This window comes from Rhineura floridana, chromosome 8 (assembly GCF_030035675.1).
Source record: "Rhineura floridana isolate rRhiFlo1 chromosome 8, rRhiFlo1.hap2, whole genome shotgun sequence".
NCBI lineage: Eukaryota > Metazoa > Chordata > Lepidosauria > Squamata > Rhineuridae > Rhineura > Rhineura floridana.
The window spans coordinates 26,919,069-26,938,234 of record NC_084487.1 but is presented as its reverse complement, the minus strand read 5'-3'; the positions used below and the strand labels follow the sequence as shown (position 1 = coordinate 26,938,234).

At 44.9% G+C, this 19,166-nt stretch overlaps 1 protein-coding gene across 4 annotated transcripts in view; it reads right to left on the bottom strand.

The window, feature by feature from the left end:
• Nucleotides 1–18,875, bottom strand: part of LOC133390309 (WASH complex subunit 1-like) — a 96,466-nt gene extending 77,591 nt beyond the window's left edge. For all 4 annotated transcript variants that reach the window (XM_061638671.1, XM_061638675.1, XM_061638674.1 and 1 more), the window contains exon 1: nt 18,769–18,875. The gene's annotated coding sequence lies outside the window, so the exon portion shown is untranslated. The remainder of the gene's footprint in view (nt 1–18,768) is intronic.
• Nucleotides 18,876–19,166: the final 291 nt, after the last annotated feature.

Genomic DNA, 19,166 nt, shown 5'->3' with positions numbered 1-19,166 from the left:
TTAGAAATGTTATTTCAGGTGGATTAGTCTAGTCCAGAGATGGGAAGTCAGAAGTCCTACAGATGCTGTTGTACTCAAGCTCCCATCAAGCCAATGGTCAAGAATGATGGGAATTGTAGTCCGACAATATCTGGAGGGCCATAGATTTCCCGTAACTGGTCTAGTGGCTGACAGACAGAGGTGTGAACCAGGAAGTATGCCTCACAGAGGCAGCATGCATCTCAGCACCCAGTTGCTACAAAGCAACAGAAAGGGGTTATTGCCCTTTATATCCTGCTTATGGACTTCCCACAAGCATCTAGCTGGCCACTGTGGGAAACAGAATGTTTTTACTAAATAGGGCTTTGGTCTGATCCATGAAAACTCTTCTTATTTAAGTCCCAGGTTGAAATGTTGCACAACCATGGTGGTGGTTATTATGAGCCTTCAAGTCAATCATGACCTATGGCAACCCTATGAATCAGCGACCTCCAAGAGCATCTGTTGTAAACCACCCTGTTCAGATCTTGTAAGTTCAGGTCTGTGGCTTCCTTTATGGAATCAATCCATCTCGTTTGGCCTTCCTCTTTTTCTACTGCCTTCTGTTTTCCCAGCATTATTGTCTTTTCTGGTGAATTATGTCTTCTCATAATGTGTCCAAAGTATGATAACCTCAATTTCATCATTTTAGCTTCTAGTAATAGTTTTGGTTTAATTGGTTCTAACACCCAATTATTTGTCTTTTTCGCAATCCATGGTATCTGCAAAGCTCTCCTCCAACACCACCTTTCAAATGAGTTGATTTTTCTCTTACCCGCTTTTTTCACTGTCCAACTTGCACATCCATACATAAAGATCGGGAATACCATGGTCTGAATGATCCTGACTTTAGTATTCAGTGATACATCTTTGCATTTGAGGACCTTTTCTAGTTCTCTCATAGCTGCCCTCCCCAGTCCTAGCCTTCTTCTGATTTCTTGACTATTGTCTCCATTTTGGTTAATGGCTGTGCCGAGGTACTGATAATCCTTGACAAGTTCAATGTCCTTGTTGTCAACTTTAAAATTACGTAAATCTTCTGTTTAGTCTTTTTGACGTTCAGCTGTAGTCCTGCTTTTGTGCTTTCCACTTTCACTTTCATCAGCATTCATTTCAAATCATTACTGGTTTCTGCTAGTAGTATGGTATCATTTGCATATCTTAAATTATTGATATTTCTCCCTCCAATTTTCAAACCTCCTTCATCTTGGTTCAGTCATGCTTTCCGTATGATATGTTCTGCATACAGATTAAACAAATAGGGTGATAAAATACACCCATGTCTCACACCCTTTCCAATTGGGAACCAATCGGTTTTTCCATATTCTGTCCTTATAGTAGCCTCTTGTCCAGAGTATATGTTGCGCATCAGGACAATCAGATGCTGTGGCACCCCCATTTCTTTTAAAGCATTCCATAGTTTTTCATGATTTGCACAATCAAAGGCTTTGCTGTAATCTATAAAGCACAGGGTAATTTCCTTCTGAAATTTCTTGCATTCCATTATCCAACGTATGTTTGCAATATAATCTCTGGTGCCTCTTCCTTTTCTAAATCCAGCTTTGACATCTGGCATTTCTCGCTCCATATATGGTGAGTCTTTGTTGTAGAATCTTGAGCATCACTTCCATGGGATATAGGCAATAGTTCGATAATTACTGCATTCCCTGGGATCCCCTTTCTTTGGAATTAGGATGTATATTGAACGCTTCCGGTCTGTGGGCCATTGTTCAGTTTTCCATATTTGTTGCCAAATTTTTGTCAAAATTTGGACAGATTCAGTCTCAGCAGCTTGTAGCAACTCTATGGGTATGCCATTTGTTCCTGGTGATTTGTTTCTTCCAAGTATTTTAAGAGTAGCTTTCACTTCACATTCTAAAATTTCTGGTTCTTCATCATACTGTTCCTCCATGAATGAATCTGTCATCCTTGCATCTCTTTTATAGAGTTCTTCGGTGTATTGCTTCCATCTTCTTTTTATTTTATCTCTGTCAGTCAGTGTGCTCCTCTACTGATTATTCAACTTCCCTACTCTTGGTTTAAATTTCCCTTTAATTTTCTAATCTTTTGGAATAGGCTCTTGTTCTACCCTTTTTGTTGTCTTCTTCTATTTCTATGCAGTAACTATTGTAATAGTTCTTTGTCCCTACGTACTTGTTGCTGTATTGTTGCATTTAGGGTTCTGACCATGTTTCTTTCTCCTTTTGCTTTTGCTTTCTTTCTCTCTTTAACCATTTCAAGAGTTTTGTCAGTCATTCATTGAGGTCTTTCTCTCTTTTTAACTAGAGGTATTGTCTTTTTGCATTCTTCCCTGATAATGTCTCTGACTTATCATAGAATCATAGAATAGTAGAGTTTGAAGGGGCCTATAAGGCCATCAAGTCCAATGCCTTGCTCAATGCAGGAATCCAAATCAAAGCATTCCTAACAGATGGCTGTCCAGCTGCCTCTTGAATGCCTCCAGTGTCGGAGAGTCCACTACCTCTCTAGGTAATTGGTTCCATTGTCATATGGCTCGAACAGTTAGGAAGTTTTTCCTGATGTCCAGTCGAAATCTGGCTTCCTACAACTTAAGCCCATTATTCAGTGTCCTGCACTCTGGGACGATCGAGAAGAGATCCCGGCCCTCCTCTATGTGACAACCTTTCATGTGCTTGAAGAGTGCTATCATATCTCCCCTTAGTCTTCTCTTCTCCAGGCTAAACATGCCCAGTTCTTTCAGTCTCTCCTCACAGGGCTTTGTTTCCAGTCCCCGATCATCTTTGTTCTGTTCCAGTTTGTCTGCATCCTTCTTGAAGTGTGGAGACCAGAACTGGATGCAGTATTCAAGATGAAGCCTAACCAGTGCTGAATAGAGGGGAACTAATACTTCACAAGATTTGGAAACTATACTTCTGTTAATGCAGCCTAATATAGCATTTGCCTTTTTTGCAGCCACATCACACTGTTGGCTCATATCCAGCTTGTGATCAACGACAATTCCAAGATCCTTCTCACGTCATATTGCTGACTTCACTCTAGTTCTTCTGGTTCTCTGTCAACTAATTTTAAAGCCTCAAATCTGTTCCTTAATTGATCTTTATATTCTTCTGGGATGTTATCTAAATTGTATTTTGGCATTATGATTGCTTTGTTGTTTAGCTTTACTCTGATTTTCTATATGACCAGTTCATGATCTGTACGGCAGTCTGCTCCTGGTCTTGTTTTCGCAGAAACTATGGAACTTCTCCATCTTCTGCTACCAATTATATCAATTTGATTCCTATATTGACCATTTGCGATGTCCATGTGTACAGTCGTCTTTTCGGTTGCTCAAAAAATGTGTTTGCAAGGAACAAATTATTGGCTTCGCAGAATTTGATGTTTCTCTTGCTTCATTTCTATCTCCTAAGCCCCATTTCCCCACAATTCCTAGTTCTTCTCTGTTCCCTACTTTTGCATTCTAGTCCCCCATGATTATCAGCACATCTTGTTTTGGTGTGTGATCAATTTCTTCCTGTACTTCTGAGTGAAATCTTTCCAATTCCTCTTCTTCTGCGTTTGCTGTTGGAGCATAGACTTGGATGATGGTTATGTTAATAGTTTCCCGTTTAATCTCATTGATATAACTAGGTCACACCTTGTGTTATAGCTCCTAATTGCTTTTGCTACATCACTTCTTACTATTAAAGCAACCCCATTTCTTCTTAATTTCTTATATCCTGCATAAAACATTTTGTAGTTGCCTGATTCAAAATGTCCCATTCCCATCCATTTTAATTCACTCACGCCAAATACTGTAATGTTGACATGTTCCATTTTTTGCTTCACAATTTCTAACTTTCCCTGGGTCATGCTTCTCACATTCCATGTTCCTATTGTGTGCGTCATACAACTCCAGACTCTCCTTTCACATCTGTGCGCATCAGCCTCTGGGCTTCCTTTCAGCTTTGACCCAGCTGCGTCATTAGTCACAGCACTACTTGTCTTTTGTTCTTCCCCAGTAGCTCAGTGAGTGCCTTCTGACCTGGGGGTCTCATCTTCCAGCACTATCTCGTGTTGCATTTTGGATACTCTGTTCACAAGGTTTTTGTGGTAAGAGGTATTCAGAAGTGGTTTACCATTGCCTTCCTCTGAGTTTGGATGCATCTTAGTCCGGTGTGTCAGCTTTGACCATTCCATCATGGGTGCCCCTGCTAGGAGTCTTGCCTCTTGGTCTAGACTCCTGACAGCATTGCTCTCAGCTTCGTAACACTCTCAAACCCCTTCACCACTTTAAGGTGTGCATCCTAGAGGGGCAACCATGGTTAACTTCAGGCAAACGTAGAGATGTAAAGACTTGGGGGTAAAAGGATTAAACAGTGTTTTTTCACACACACACACACATTTTTTGGGGGAAAACAGAAATATTGGGAGAGAAAAACATTCACCCCCCCTCAAACTTTTCCAGTTTTTTTCCCTAGGTCTTCACATCTCTAGGCAAGGCAACATCTGTCAGGTCCAGCCCTATTCATTTTATTGGCAATCACTCATGGCCAAGTAAGATTGTCTTTCAAGGCTTTGATCCAATGGCATGGATACCACGATGATTGGAAGTCTTTTATCTGCTGCAGCCTTCATCCGCCTTCACAGCCGTTGTAACATACACATTGTTATCCTCCACCTGTTCTGCCATTGAGGACATTCTTGGATCGTTCTTTGTCTGGTTCCTCTCCCTTGACTTTACCGCCATGGGTGACCCTGTACATGACTCCCGATGGCATTGCTCATAAGGTTCATTAGAATACACAAGCCCACTAATATGTCAATACCACCACCAGTTGGCTCATAGGACTGTTGAAAGAATGACCAAGACACTGTACTGTATTGTCAAGCATTTTGAGCACTAAACAGTAACTCAGACTTCAAAACCAAAGAGTTTAAAGAGCTGATGTCACTCACTGGAAAACCAAGATGCAAGAAAACGGATTTGATTCTTATCTGAGACACTGACTCACTGGGTAGCCTTAGGCAAGCCATCATTTCCCAGATTCCGTTTCCCTACACTAAAATGAGAACAGCTACAGTTTCTTTCACAGGATTCTCTAAAAATAGGCATTCCACAACAGTTTGCAATGTACTGTCAACTTTGGAAGTATATGCACAAACGTTACCAGGGCACAAGATTATTATTAGCTACTATACTCATACCTTATGCTGTTTATGGCATAGTGATAGTCCAAACAGGAAAGATGTGCCAGGTTGCTTCCATTTTATAAAACGTGCTTGCATGGAAATTATTCCCATTGCAAATGAGAACCTGGTTATTCTCAGGTGACCAGTTAATTGACTATTTACAAGCTTGAGCTCAACAGCATAGAAGTGAAATTTACAATAGAACCGCATCTGTGAAATCACTTCTACATGGAACACAAGAGGGTTTGATACAGCACAGAAACAAAATATCCGAGACAAAATGCTGATAGATTTTGCAAAGCTTAGCCATCAGCTCGATCAATCACTTGGTTTAACTGTAAGCACTCAGTAAACAGATGAATATTACTCAAAGTAATAGTTGTCAGAGCTTTAATGCATGCCACCAGCTGGAGATCCGGGTAATGAGGAGAGAGAACCAGTCGACACCCTGCAGCTTCTTCTAACGCCTCAAATAGTAGGCATTTGGGTAGAGGGAGAGGAAGCATCTCTGGAGAGATTGTTCCTGTCTCATTCAAAATGCAGCAATTAAGAATGAGTAACATACTCCTCACAGCTTTCTTCTGCAGACTGCATTCTGAATGGCTTGCTCCTATCTCCCTAATTACCCCCCATCTCCAGTCAGCCCACCAAAACAAATGGCAAATAAGATATTCCAACGGGGCAGTCACGTTGCAGAAAATACATACTCTTGTGACACCTTATAGGAGGGCTTCTCAAACTGTGGATCACACGCCGCCAGGGATGTTTTGTCATGTTTCTGGATAGGTCATCCAGCGTGGGGCTTTTCTTTTTCTTTTCATTTTTCTGAGGCTTTTGCTCCCTTCCAAGCTGGCAGCTCACCATTACCGATGTGCAGCCTCTTTGAGAGAGAGGCTTGCTCATTTGCTCCCTCAGCCTACACAAGTCATCCTTAAATTCTATTGCCTATATAAATCTATATTAATATTAAAAAAATAAACAAACATGTTCAGTTCTGCTGTCAAGTTCTCTGACCCAATGAAATTGCAGACAACACAGACTTCCTCACATTGCATTAAACCCTCTTTCTATGGCTGAGGTGACTATTCCCATAAGTTAGAGGTGGGGAACCTCAATGCGGGGAGGAGGGCAAATGCAGCTCTCGAAGCCTCACTGTAGGACCTCAGGACTCTCCTCACACCATACCCCCTTCCCCAGCCCCACCCCACTCTGCAGGCTACACCCCTCATGGCCCTGCTTTCTACCTTTCTTTAGTGTAATTGTCTAGCTGGAATGAGTCCTTAAACTCTGATAATGCCTCTTGCTTGCCTGAATAGAGAGGGATGCATGAGTACGTGTAGAAACTAGCCTACTGCCCAAAGGTAAATTTGACCTCTCTTGCTCCGCCCACTTTTGCCTCTGGCCCCACCCACCACTGGCATGTGACATTCAGAAGGGAATGTGGTCCTTAACCTGAAAAAGGTTCTCCACATCTGCTATAAGTCCTCTGGTGTACAGTTAGTTGAATGCCCAGCTTGTTTCAACAATAGTTCTAAAACTGTAGCAGCCCTCCCTCAGACTTCGTGAGCTCTCCTCTTACAGTTGCCTGATGACTCTGTATATGGACCAGAACACAGATGATATCAGAGGCATTTCAGATTTCTTGGGGGGAAATCTGTTAAAAATGGGTAAGCTCATTCTAAAAGCAAGAACTGTTTGGTAGGTAGCATTCATTGTTACTGTAAGGGGAGACACAGTAAAGGGAGCAAGGCCATGAAACACTCACAACGTGCGCAAGAGATACCTGACCATAAAAATGCTTGTAAGAACAGAGGGAGACTTTACTGATTTCAGCACCATGAATAGTAGACGAGAGGCAAAAAGTCAAGTAGGAACAAGGTGGGAGAGGGGGCCAGAAAATGTGCTCATGCCCCATTTAAGAAAGACTGTGCACTCAAGGAGGTCCACCTCAGCGTCTGGGAACTTTTCCAAATACACAAAAAGCCCTCTTTAAAAATACCATAGTGGGGGGAAAAACTCAAACAAAATCAAAATAAATTTGTGCAAGTCTTAATGCCTGCTACAATCCAAGCTATACAGACAGCCTGAAACAACTTGGAAAGGTCAACCACCCAGCATTTATGCCAAAGTTCAGCCCCTCACCTCTCCAGTCAAAGGATCTCAGGGAGGAAAAGCTGGGAAAGACTTCTGCATTAAGAGAACTGCTGTCAAAGCAGGCAAGCACAATGATCTTATTTAATATAAGGCAGCTTCTGTAGCCATGTTTGGAAATAACAATAAGCCACATTTAGTGAAAGAGCCTGAGGCTCATGCATCCCCTCTCATCCCCAATACAAACACAAAAGATTGGAAGCATGCCATGCTACTAGCCATGATGGCTGTGCTCTGCCACCCTAGTCAGAGGCAGTGTGTTTCTGAAAACCAGTTGCCGGAAGCCTCAGGAGGGGAGAGTGTTCTTGCACTTGGGTCCTGCTTGAGGGCTTCCTCCAGGCACCTGGTTGGCCACTGTGAGAACAGGATGCTGAACTATTAATTATTTTATTTATTTATTTAATTACATTTCTAGACCGCCCTATAGCAAAAAGCTCTCAGGGCGGTGTACAACAAATAAAATCACAATTAAAATATGAGCAAGTGTGAAAAATATAGTACAATTATAAAAACATTAAACATGATAAAAATCTGAAATAGAATTGCCATTGAGTTTATAAATTAGAATCCATATTAGGTTTAAAATATTAAATTTAAAATGTTTAAAAAGCCTGGGCGAAAAGGTAGGTTTTTACCTGGCGCCGAAAAGATAACAAAGAAGGCGCCAGGCGTATCTCGTCTGGGAGGGCATTCCATAGTCCGGGGGCCACCACCGAGAAGGCCCTAGATCTAGTTGTTGATCTCCGGGCCTCTTTATGAGTTGGGACCCGGAGAAGGGCCTTCGACGTCGAGCGTAGTGAACGGGTAGGTACATAGCGAGAGAGGCACTCCACCAGGTATTGCGGTCCGATGCCGTTTAGGGCTTTATAGGTAAGAACCAACACTTTGAATCTGGCCCGGAAACATATCGGTAGCCAGTGCAGCTGCGCCAGGACAGGTGTTATATGGTCAAATTTCTTTGTCCCAGTGAGAACTCTGGCCGCAGCATTTTGCACTAGCTGAAGTTTCCGAACCGTCTTCACAGGTAGCCCCACGTAGAGTGCATTACAGTAGTCCAATCTAGAGGTTACCATAGCATGGATAACTGAGGCGAGATTCTCCCTGTTCAGATAGGGTCGTAGTTGGGCTACCAGCCGAAGCTGGTAGAATGCATTCCGTGCCACCGAGGCTACCTGAGCCTCAAGTGACAGGAGCGGATCTAATAAGACCCCCAAACTACGTACCTGCTCCTTTAGGGGGAGTGTAACCCCATCTAGGGCAGGTCGAACGTCAACCATCTGGGCAGAGGGCCCTCCCACCAACAGCATCTCAGTCTTGTTAGGATTGAGTTTCAGTTTATTAGCTCTCATCTAGCCCATTATCGCGGCCAGGCAGCGGTCTAGTACATCAACAGCCTCACCTGACGAAGATGAAAAGGAGTAGTAGAGCTGCGTATCATCAGCATATTGCTGAAAACGCACTCCAAAACTCCTGATGACCTCACCCAGCGGCTTCATATAGATATTAAAAAGCATGGGGGACAGAACTGAACCCTGCGGGACCCCATATTGGAGTACCCAGGGACTCGAGTAATGTTCCCCCAGCATCACCTTCTGGAGACTAGATGGGCCAGTGGCCTGATCCAGGAGGCTCTTCTTATGTTCTTAAGCATCCACTTCTCTAACCACAGATTGTATTTTCATCTGGACTGAGACAAAAATGCAGTAATTTTTAATGGTTTAATTCAAACAAGTCAAGGCCAGAAAGCACGGTTTGACAAACTGCAACAGGTTGAAAACAGAGCAAATCCTTCTGATTTCCTTGCAGCTGCACCAGAGTACAGGCACATGCATGAACCTGAATCACATTTATGTATCACTAAACAAGACAAATGATTGGGTGTTCGAACAAATTAAACCAGAACTATCACTAGAAGCTGAAATGAGGAAACTGAGGTTATCATACTTTGGACCCATAATGAGAAGACATGATTCACCAGAAAAGACAATAACGCTGGGAAAAACAGAAGGAAGTAGAAAAAGAGGAAGACCAAGCAAGAGATGGATTGACTCCATAAAGGAAGCCACAGGCCTGAACTTACAAGGGTGGTTTATAACAAATGCTATTGGAGATTGCCGATTCATAGGGTCGCCATAAGTCGTTATCGACTTGAAGGCATATATAACATCAAATTATAGCTTAACTCTACATCCAAATTCAATAATATTATGTTAGCTCTAAGCCAGGTTAAAATGAGCATCTTCCACTCAGGAATTCTGGGTACTGTAGCCCATGACAGCACTGAAAATTCTCTTAGTAGAGCTGTAGCCACAAACACCCTCAACATGACTTTCATTATTCTTGTGGGTCGACATCTCAACAGCTAAATCAGTGTTCACCTGCAGTACACAATATGCTTGGGGCTTTTCCAAATGATGAGCTTCCCCAGTGCTATTTGCATGTATGTGTGAATGCTGCCTACATGGGACAGAAACAGATGCACATTGCAGCCAGTGTAGATTGCCCATTTTTATTACAGCTACAAGAAATATAAAAACTAATTTAAGCTTCTCACATGAAGACATGTTATTATGGCAACGTTATGGTGGGCCACACAAGCCCTGTAAGCAGTGGCTACTAACTATTGTGGCTATGTTCTACCTCCACTGTTGGAAGCAGTATATGGGCTTTCCACAGGCAATTGGTATGCCAATGTGAGAACAGAATGCTGGACTGGATAGGCCACTGTCCTGATCCACCAAGCTTTTCTTACATTCTGATTAGTTCAGAGTTTTATCCCTGTAAGTTCTCATTTCAACACTCAGCAGCTAAAACATCCTCATGCCAGTCACAAACACACAGAACACATCTACACTCCAAATCATACTGCTTTTATACCAATTTATCTGCTATGGTATCATCCAAAGAATCCTGCGTACTGTATTCTGGCAAGGACATTGAGGATTCTCTGTTAGGTCTATGTCCCATGGCATGATCTTGAATGCATATCTTAACCTCAACCTTGCTGAACCTAACAGCACAGTCCTTCATACAGATAATAGAATGACAGAGTTGGAAGACAGCTTATAAGCCGTACAGCCTACCTCCCTGCTTGATGCAGGAAATCCAAAGAGGGTGTCCCCAGCAGATGCCTGGCAAGCCTCTGCTTGAAGATCTCCAGTAAACAAGAGCCCACCAACACTCTGGATGGTTCCACTGTCAAACTGCTCTTACTGTCAAAAAGCATCTCCTCATGCTCAGTTAAAAAAAACCCTTAACCTGTGAAGCTTAAGCCCATTAGATCTAGCACTGCCCTCTGAGGCAACATAGGTCCTTACCTTCTTCTGTGTGACAACCCTCTAGGCATTTGGAGAGTGCTATCATGTTCACCCACCACTCAGTCTTCTCTTCTTCAAGCCAAAGAAACCAAGTTCCTTCAAACCTTCCTCAAAGGACTTGTTCTGCTCCACGAGCTAGAGGGAGCCCCAGCTGACGAAGCATCAAGGCGAGTTAAGCAGCAGAGTGAAAAGAGGGTAAGTAGCTCCCATTTATTCCATTATTTAATTGAATTAAAACAGCTCAGAGCAATAAGTAATAAGGGCAGCCCAAGGTCACCCTGAGCCAAATCCTGAAAGAACCTATATCTTAGGAGACAGATCCTAGGGGAAGGAAGCCTATAGAAAGCTAGTTTTCAACACCACCCTAGCAGGAAAGCTTAAGGGGACACTGTAAACAAGGCTAAATTCCAGTCAGAGAGAAGGGGAAAAAGGAAACTCCACTGATACATACAGGGAAAGAGTCAGCTCAGTCCTTGCTAAAGCGTCAAGGCCCCAGCTGACAAAGCGTCAAGGCGAGTTAAGCAGCAGAGCGAGTTCGGCAGCAGGGCAAGGAGGCCAGGGCCCCCCACTCTGCCCGTCTGTTCCCTAACCTCAACTAAACCGCAGTCTCCAACCCATTGACGTAATAAACCTTAAACAAAACTATGCAGGTAAGAAGCCAGCAGGGGTGTGGGGGCTTTCCAGTGTTTTGCACAGCCTGCAGCATGTACGACTATCTGCCTGTTGGACAGAAGTCGTGGGTGTGCTCTCGGTGCAATGAGCTCCTGGCTCTCCGGGAACGACTTCATTTCCTTGAGGCCAAGGTGGCAGACCTGGAAAAGCGGAGAGAGGCAGAGAGGTGTGTGGAGGAGGCCTTCAGGGATGTTACAGCTGTGTCCCACTCCAACGATGATAGCTTTCCTGCTATCATGGACAACGATGGTCTCGGGGAAGGAGAGCATCCAGCTGAGGAAGAGGGAAACGATCCCTTAGAAGGGACCCATTCCTTGGGGGATGAGCAGCTATCCTCTCGTGCCGAGGATATATCTCCAGGGGGTGGAGGGATCCTTGTAGTGGGTAATTCGATCATTAGGAACATAGACAGTGGGGTGTGTGATGGGCGTGTAGACCGTAAGGTGTTTTGCCTGCCTGGTGGGAAGGTTGCGGATATTGCCCATCGTTTAGATAGTTTGGTAGACAGTGCTGGGGAGGAGTCAGTGGTCATGGTGCACGTTGGCACCAACGACATGGGGAAATGCAGCCATGAGGTCCTGGAAGCAAAATTTAGGTTGCTAGGTAGGATGCTGAAAGCCAGGACCTCCAAGGTGGCTTTCTCTGAAATGCTACCGGTTCCATGCGCAGGACCAGCCAGACAGGCCCAGCTTTGCAGCCTCAATGCGTGGATGAGACGATGGTGTCGGGTGGAAGGGTTTGGATTTGTTAGGCACTGGGGAACATTTTGGGACAAGCCGGACCTGTACAAAAGGGACAGGCTCCACTTGAACCAGAATGGAACCAGACTGCTGGCACTTAAAATTAAAAAGGTAGCAGAGCAGCTTTTAAACTGACTGAGGGGGGAAACCCAACAGGAGCTGAGGAGGGTCTGGTTCGGAATAAACCTCCCCCCGGGATAAAAACCAAAGAAATGATGAAATTTTAAAAGGGGTAGGCCTAGAAGTAGGCATTGTGAGAGCAGGGGCACAGGATATAAATTCAGAAGAGCAAAATTACCACAGGCCAAACCACAAGTGCCAAAGACACTTGAAGAGAGACATGCTTACAAGTGCCTGTACGCTAATGCTAGGAGCCTCCGAACCAAGATGGAAGAACTGGAGTGCTTGGTCTTAGAGGAGAGCATTGATATAGTGAGCATAACGGAGACCTGGTGGAATGGAGAAAACCAGTGGGATACGGTTATCCCTGGATATAAACTATATCGGAAGGACAGGGCAGGACGTATTGGTGGCGGAGTCGCTCTATATGTGAAAGAAGGCAATGAATCCAGCAAGCTCGAAACCCCAAAAGAGGTGGACTCCTCCACAGAATCGTTGTGGGTGGTGATACCATGCCCCAGGAGGGACTTAATACTGGGAACGATCTATCGTCCCCCTGATCAAAATGCTCAGGGAGACCTTGAGATGAGATATGAAATTGAGGAAGCATCCAAACTAGGAAATGTGGTAGTAATGGGTGACTTCAACTACCCAGACATACACTGGCCGCATATGAGTTCCAGTCATGACAAAGAAGCAAAGTTTCTAGATATTCTAAATGACTATTCCCTAGACCAGTTGGTCATGGAACCAACCAGAGGGACGGCAACCCTGGACTTAATCCTCAGTGGGGACCGGGACCTGGTGCGAGATGTAAGTGTTGTTGAACCGATTGGGAGCAGTGACCACAGTGCTATTAAATTAAACATACATGTAACTGGCCAATTGCCAAGAAAATCCAACACGGTCACATTTGACTTCAAAAGAGGAAACTTCACAAAAATGAGGGGATTGGTAAAAAGAAAGCTGAAAAACAAAGTCCAGAGGGTCACATCACTCGAAAATGCTTGGAAGTTGTTTAAAAACACTATATTAGAAGCGCAACTGGAGTGCATACCGCAGATCAGAAAAGGTACCGCCAGGGCCAAGAAGATGCCAGCATGGTTAACGAGCAAAGTCAAGGAAGCTCTTAGAGGCAAAAAGTCTTCCTTCAGAAAATGGAAGTCTTGTCCGAATGAAGAAAATAAAAAAGAACACAAACTCTGGCAAAAGAAATGCAAGAAGACAATAAGGGATGCTAAAAAAGAATTTGAGGAGCACATTGCTAAGAACATAAAAACCAACAACAACAAATTCTATAAATACATTCAAAGCAGGAGACCATCTAGGGAGGCGACTGGACCCTTGGATGATAAGGGAGTCAAAGGTGTACTAAAGAACGATAAGGAGATTGCAGAGAAGCTAAATGAATTCTTTGCATCTGTCTTCACAGTGGAAGATATAGGGCAGATCCCTGAACCTGAACTAATATTTGCAGGAAGGGATTCTGAGGAACTGAGACAAATAGTGGTAACGAGAGAGGAAGTTCTAGGCTTAATGGACAATATAAAAACTGACAAATCACCGGGCCCGGATGGCATCCCCCAGAGAGTTCTCAAAGAACTCAGATATGAAATTGCTGATCTGCTAACTAAAATATGTAACTTGTCCCTCGGGTCCTCCTCCGTGCCTGAGGACTGGAAAGTGGCAAATGTAACGCCAATCTTCAAAAAGGGATCCAGAGGGGATCCCGGAAATTACAGGCCAGTTAGCTTAACCTCTGTCCCTGGAAAACTGGTCGAAAGTATTATTAAAGCTAGATTAACTAAGCACATAGAAGAACAAGCCTTGCTGAAGCAGAGCCAGCATGGCTTCTGCAAGGGAAAGTCCTGTCTCAGTAACCTATTAGAATTCTTTGAGAGTGTCAACAACCATATAGATAGAGGTGATCCTGTGGACATAGTGTACTTAGACTTTCAAAAAACATTTGACAAGGTACCTCACCAAAGACTTCTGAGGAAGCTTAGTAGTCATGGAATAAGAGGAGAGGTCCTCTTGTGGATAAGGAATTGGTTAAGAAGCAGAAAGCAGAGAGTAGGAATAAACGGACAGTTCTCCCAATGGAGGGCTGTAGAAAGTGGAGTCCCTCACGGATCGGTATTGGGACCTGTACTTTTCAACTTGTTCATTAATGACCTAGAATTAGGAGTGAGCAGTGAAGTGGCCAAGTTTGCTGACGACACTAAATTGTTCAGGGTTGTTAAAACAAAAAGGGATTGCGAAGAGCTCCAAAAAGACCTCTCCAAACTGAGTGAATGGGTGGAAAAATGGCAAATGCAATTCAATATAAACAAGTGTAAAATTATGCATATTGGAGCAAAAAATCTTAATTTCACATATACGCTCATGGGGTCTGAACTGGCGGTGACTGACCAGGAGAGAGACCTCGGGGTTGTAGTGGACAGCACGATGAAAATGTCGACCCAGTGTGCGGCAGCTGTGAAAAAGGCAAATTCCATGCTAGCGATAATTAGGAAAGGTATTGAAAATAAAACAGCCGATATCATAATGCCGCTGTATAAATCTATGGTGCGGCCGCATTTGGAATACTGTGTACAGTTCTGGTTGCCTCATCTCAAAAAGGATATTATAGAGTTGGAAAAGGTTCAGAAGAGGGCAACCAGAATGATCAAGGGGATGGAGCGACTCCCTTATTTTATTTATTTATTTTATTTTTTTAAAACTTATATACCGCCCGACTAGCAATAGCTCTCTGGGCGGTGAACATAAATACAATAAAATACAATATAGTACAAAAACATCACAATCTAAAATCAAATTTCACAATCTAAAAACTGCATAAGCTAAGGTCAAATTACAAACATTACAATCATTAACAAAAAAAAATTAATTAAAATGCCTTGGAGAAGAGAAAGGTTTTAACTTGGCGCCGAAAGGATGATAGTGTCGGCGCCAAGCGGACCTCCTCGGGGAGACTATTCCATAGTTCGGGGGCCACCACTGAGAAGGCCCTTGATCTTGTCACCGCCCTCCGGGCCTCCCTATGGGTCGGGACCTGGAGGAGGGCCTTTGTAGCAGACCGTAGTGCACGAGCCGGTTCATAACGGGAGAGGCGTTCCGACAGATATCAAGCTCCCGCGCCGTATAAGGCTTTATAGGTTAATACCAACACTTTGAATTTGGCCCGGAAGCGTATTGGAAGCCAGTGCAAGCGGGCCAGAATAGGTGTTATATGGTCAGATCACTTCATTCTTGTTAGCAATCTGGCCGCCGCATTTTGCACCAGCTGTAGCTTCCAAACCGTCTTCAGAGGTAGCCCTACGTAGAGCGCATTACAGTAATCCAAACGTGAGGTTACCAGAGCATGTACTACTGATGTAAGATCCTCCTTACTCAGGTAGGGACGTAGCTGGGCTACCAATCGAAGTTGGTAGAATGCATTCCGTGCCACCGAGGCTACATGAGCCTCAAGTGACAGGGAAGAGTCTAGAAAGACTCCCAGACTACGAACCTGTTCCTTTAGGGGGAGTGTAACCCCATCCAGGACAGGATATGTATCCACCATCTGATTAGAGAAACCATCCACCAATAGCATCTCAGTCTTATCAGGATTGAGTCTCAGTTTGTTAGTTCTCATCCAGTCCATTGTCGCGTCCAGGCAACAGTTCAGCACATTGACCGCCTCACCTGAAGAAGATGAAAAGGAGAAGTAGAGCTGCGTGTCATCAGCGTACTGGTGACAACGCACTCCAAAACTCCTGATGACCGCACCCAACGGCTTCATATAGATGTTAAAAAGCATGGGAGACAAAACCGAACCCTGCGGGACCCCACATTGGAGTACCCACGGTGTCGAGCAATGTTCCCCAAGCACTATCTTCTGGAGACGACCCGCCAAGTAGGAGCGGAACCACTGCCACGCAGTGCCTCCAACTCCCAACTCCACAAGCCTCTCCAGAAGGATACCATGGTCGATGGTATCAAAAGCCGCTGAGAGATCAAGGAGAATCAACAGAGTTACACTCCCTCTGTCTCTCTCCCGGCATAGATCATCAAACAGGGCGACCAAGGCTGTCTCAGTGCCAAAACCAGGCCTGAAACCCGATTGAAATGGATCTAGATAATCGGTTTCATCCAATAGTGCCTGGAGCTGGACAGCAACCACTCGTTCCAAGATCTTGCCCAGGAAAGGAACATTCGCCACTGGTCTGTAGCTGCTGAAATCCTCTGGGTCCAGGGAAGGCTTTTTCAGGAGTGGTCTCACTGCTGCCTCTTTCAGACAACCGGGGACCACTCCCTCTTGCAAGGAGGCATTTATCACTTCCTTGGCCCAGCCAACTGTTCCCTCCTTGCCAGTTTTTATTAGCCAAGAGGGGCAAGGATCTAGTACCGAAGTGGTTGCACGTACCAGTCCAAGCACCTTGTCCACGTCCTCGAACTGAACCGACTGAAACTCATTCAACAAAACATAAGACTGTGCTCCAGACACCTCACTAGGGTTAACTGCTATAAAATGAGAGTCTAGGTCCCGATGGATGCGTAAGATCTTATGCTGGAAGTGCTCAGCAAACTCATTGCAGCGGGCCACCGAAGTATCTGCAGCGTCCTGCAGGCCTAGATGGAGTAGCCCTCGGACGACTCTAAAAAGCTCCGCTGGGCGGGAGAGAGATGCCTTAATAGTGGCAGCGAAGTGGTTTTTTTTCGCCGCCCTCACTGCTCCTACATACCGCTTGGTGAAAGCACAAACCAGCGTATAGTTGCATTCATCGGGAGTTCGTCTCCATCTCCGCTCAAGCCGCCTCCTATCTTGCTTCATCGCTCTCAACTCTGGAGTATACCAAGGAGCTGAATGAGCTCTGCAAAGGAGAGGGCGCGCAGGAGCGATTGTGTCGACAGCCCGGGCCATCTCCGCATTCCACAGATTAGCCAGGGCCTCGACAGGAGCGCCAGTCCTATCAGCCGGAAAATCCCCCAGAGCCCTTTGAAAACCTACAAGGAAAGGTTGCAGCATTTGGGGCTTTTTAGTTTAGAGAAAAGGCGGGTCAGAGGAGACATGATAGAAGTGTATAAAATTATGCATGGCATTGAGAAAGTGGATAGAGAAAAGTTCTTCTCCCTCTCTCATAATACTAGAACTCGTGGACATTCAAAGAAGCTGAATGTTGGAAGATTCAGGACAGACAAAAGGAAGTACTTCTTTACTCAGCGCATAGTTAAACTATGGAATTTGCTCCCAGAAGATGCAGTAATAGCCACCAGCTTGGACGGCTTTAAAAGAAGATTAGACAAATTCATGGAGGACAGGGCTATCAATGGCTACTAGCTGTGATGGCTGTGCTCTGCCACCCTAGTCAGAGGCAGCATGCTTCTGAAAACCTGTTGCCGGAAGCCTCAGGAGGGGAGAGTGTTCTTGCTCTCGGGTCCTGCTTGCGGGCTTCCCCCAGGCACCTGGTTGGCCACTGTGAGAACAGGATGCTGGACTAGATGGGCCACTGGCCTGATCCAGCAGGCTCTTCTTATGTTCTCCAAACCATGGTAGGCCTTCCTCTGAACCTGTTCCAATGTACGTAGCTCGCCTTCTTAAAGTGTGGTGCTGAGAACGCTGGGCACAGCGTTATGAAGAATAAAGTAGAACTATTACTTTGCATAGGTTGGAAACTATGTTCTAAAATTACATTATCCACTTTTTCAGGCTCATCACAACACTGACTCATGTTCAGCTACTCAGAAGCATGTCCCACCAAATGCAATGGTGCCTATTTCCAGCTACGTGAGGACTGCAGTGTACACTGGACTTAGGATGGTCAGTATATTAGAAATTAGCGGGAAGCTCCAAGTATGCTACAGAACAGTAATGGGGAGCCTGTGTCCCTCCAAATGTTGTACTCCGACTCCCAGCCACCATGGGCAATGCTCCCTAATGATTGGGAGTATTAGTCCAGCAATGTCTGGAGGAACACAGGCTCCCCATCTGTGCCATAGAAGAAAAGCAAGATACAAGTGAACAAAACAAAATCTTACAGTACAGAGCATCAGCCTCCTTGCAGAACTACAGTTGCCAGGGTTCCCCAAGCGGGGAAAGAGAATTACTGAACTAGCTTGAGCCTGTAGTATCGAGATGTACTGAGAAAGAAGAAGGTGCAATTGTAGGAGGCTGCCAGTTTGCAGGAAAAACAAGCCTCTCTCAAGATATCCGAGAAACTACTCTGTAACACACTGCAGACCGGCATCCGGTCTTTTAGTTTAACAGATATTGGAAAAGGACTCTTTATAAAATACAGATTAAAAGTAGGTAACAAAAACAATTAATTTGGACATATAAACTCCCTCTCCACTAGGGCCCCCATGTCTGCCGCCCTGCCTCCAAACCCTCCCCAGAGGCAGCTATCCTATATACAAATTAGCCCGTTTCCTAGACTCAAGCCATGCCCCGACCCAGCAACTCTTTCTGCTCCGCAAGTGGCCCTGACAACACCACTACAGAAAGTCAAGCAGACGAGACCTTCTCGTCAGAAACGCGGAGCCACCGTTCTACTTGAACGGGAGAAGATTTCAGGCCTAGAAAAGCGACGTAAGGGCCCCTCCCTGCTCCTCACCTGCGCTCAGACGCTCAAGACAGGCCCCCTCCTGTCCTGGCAACCGGGGAAAAGGGAAAGGAAGCAATTCACCGCACTCACTTCCGCCCACACTATGATTCACTTCCGCCCGTACAAGGGCTCTTGGCTTCGTGGACGGTTCCATAAGGTCTCACTTCCGCCCTTACTAGACCTCTCCTCTCTACGGGTTGTCAGCACTCCCAAAAGACCTGATCTTTCCAATTCGACTTCTGCGTACTTTTGCTGTTATCATCACCGTGAGGTGTCCTGCGCCCATCTGGATCCTTTAATAAGTGCCAAGCACGATTGTGGGTATAGGTTTTAAGGATAATAACATTAAACAGCTTTTAAGAACAATAGTAGTAGTCTGTTTTTCAGTGAGGGGGTGGGACAGGAGG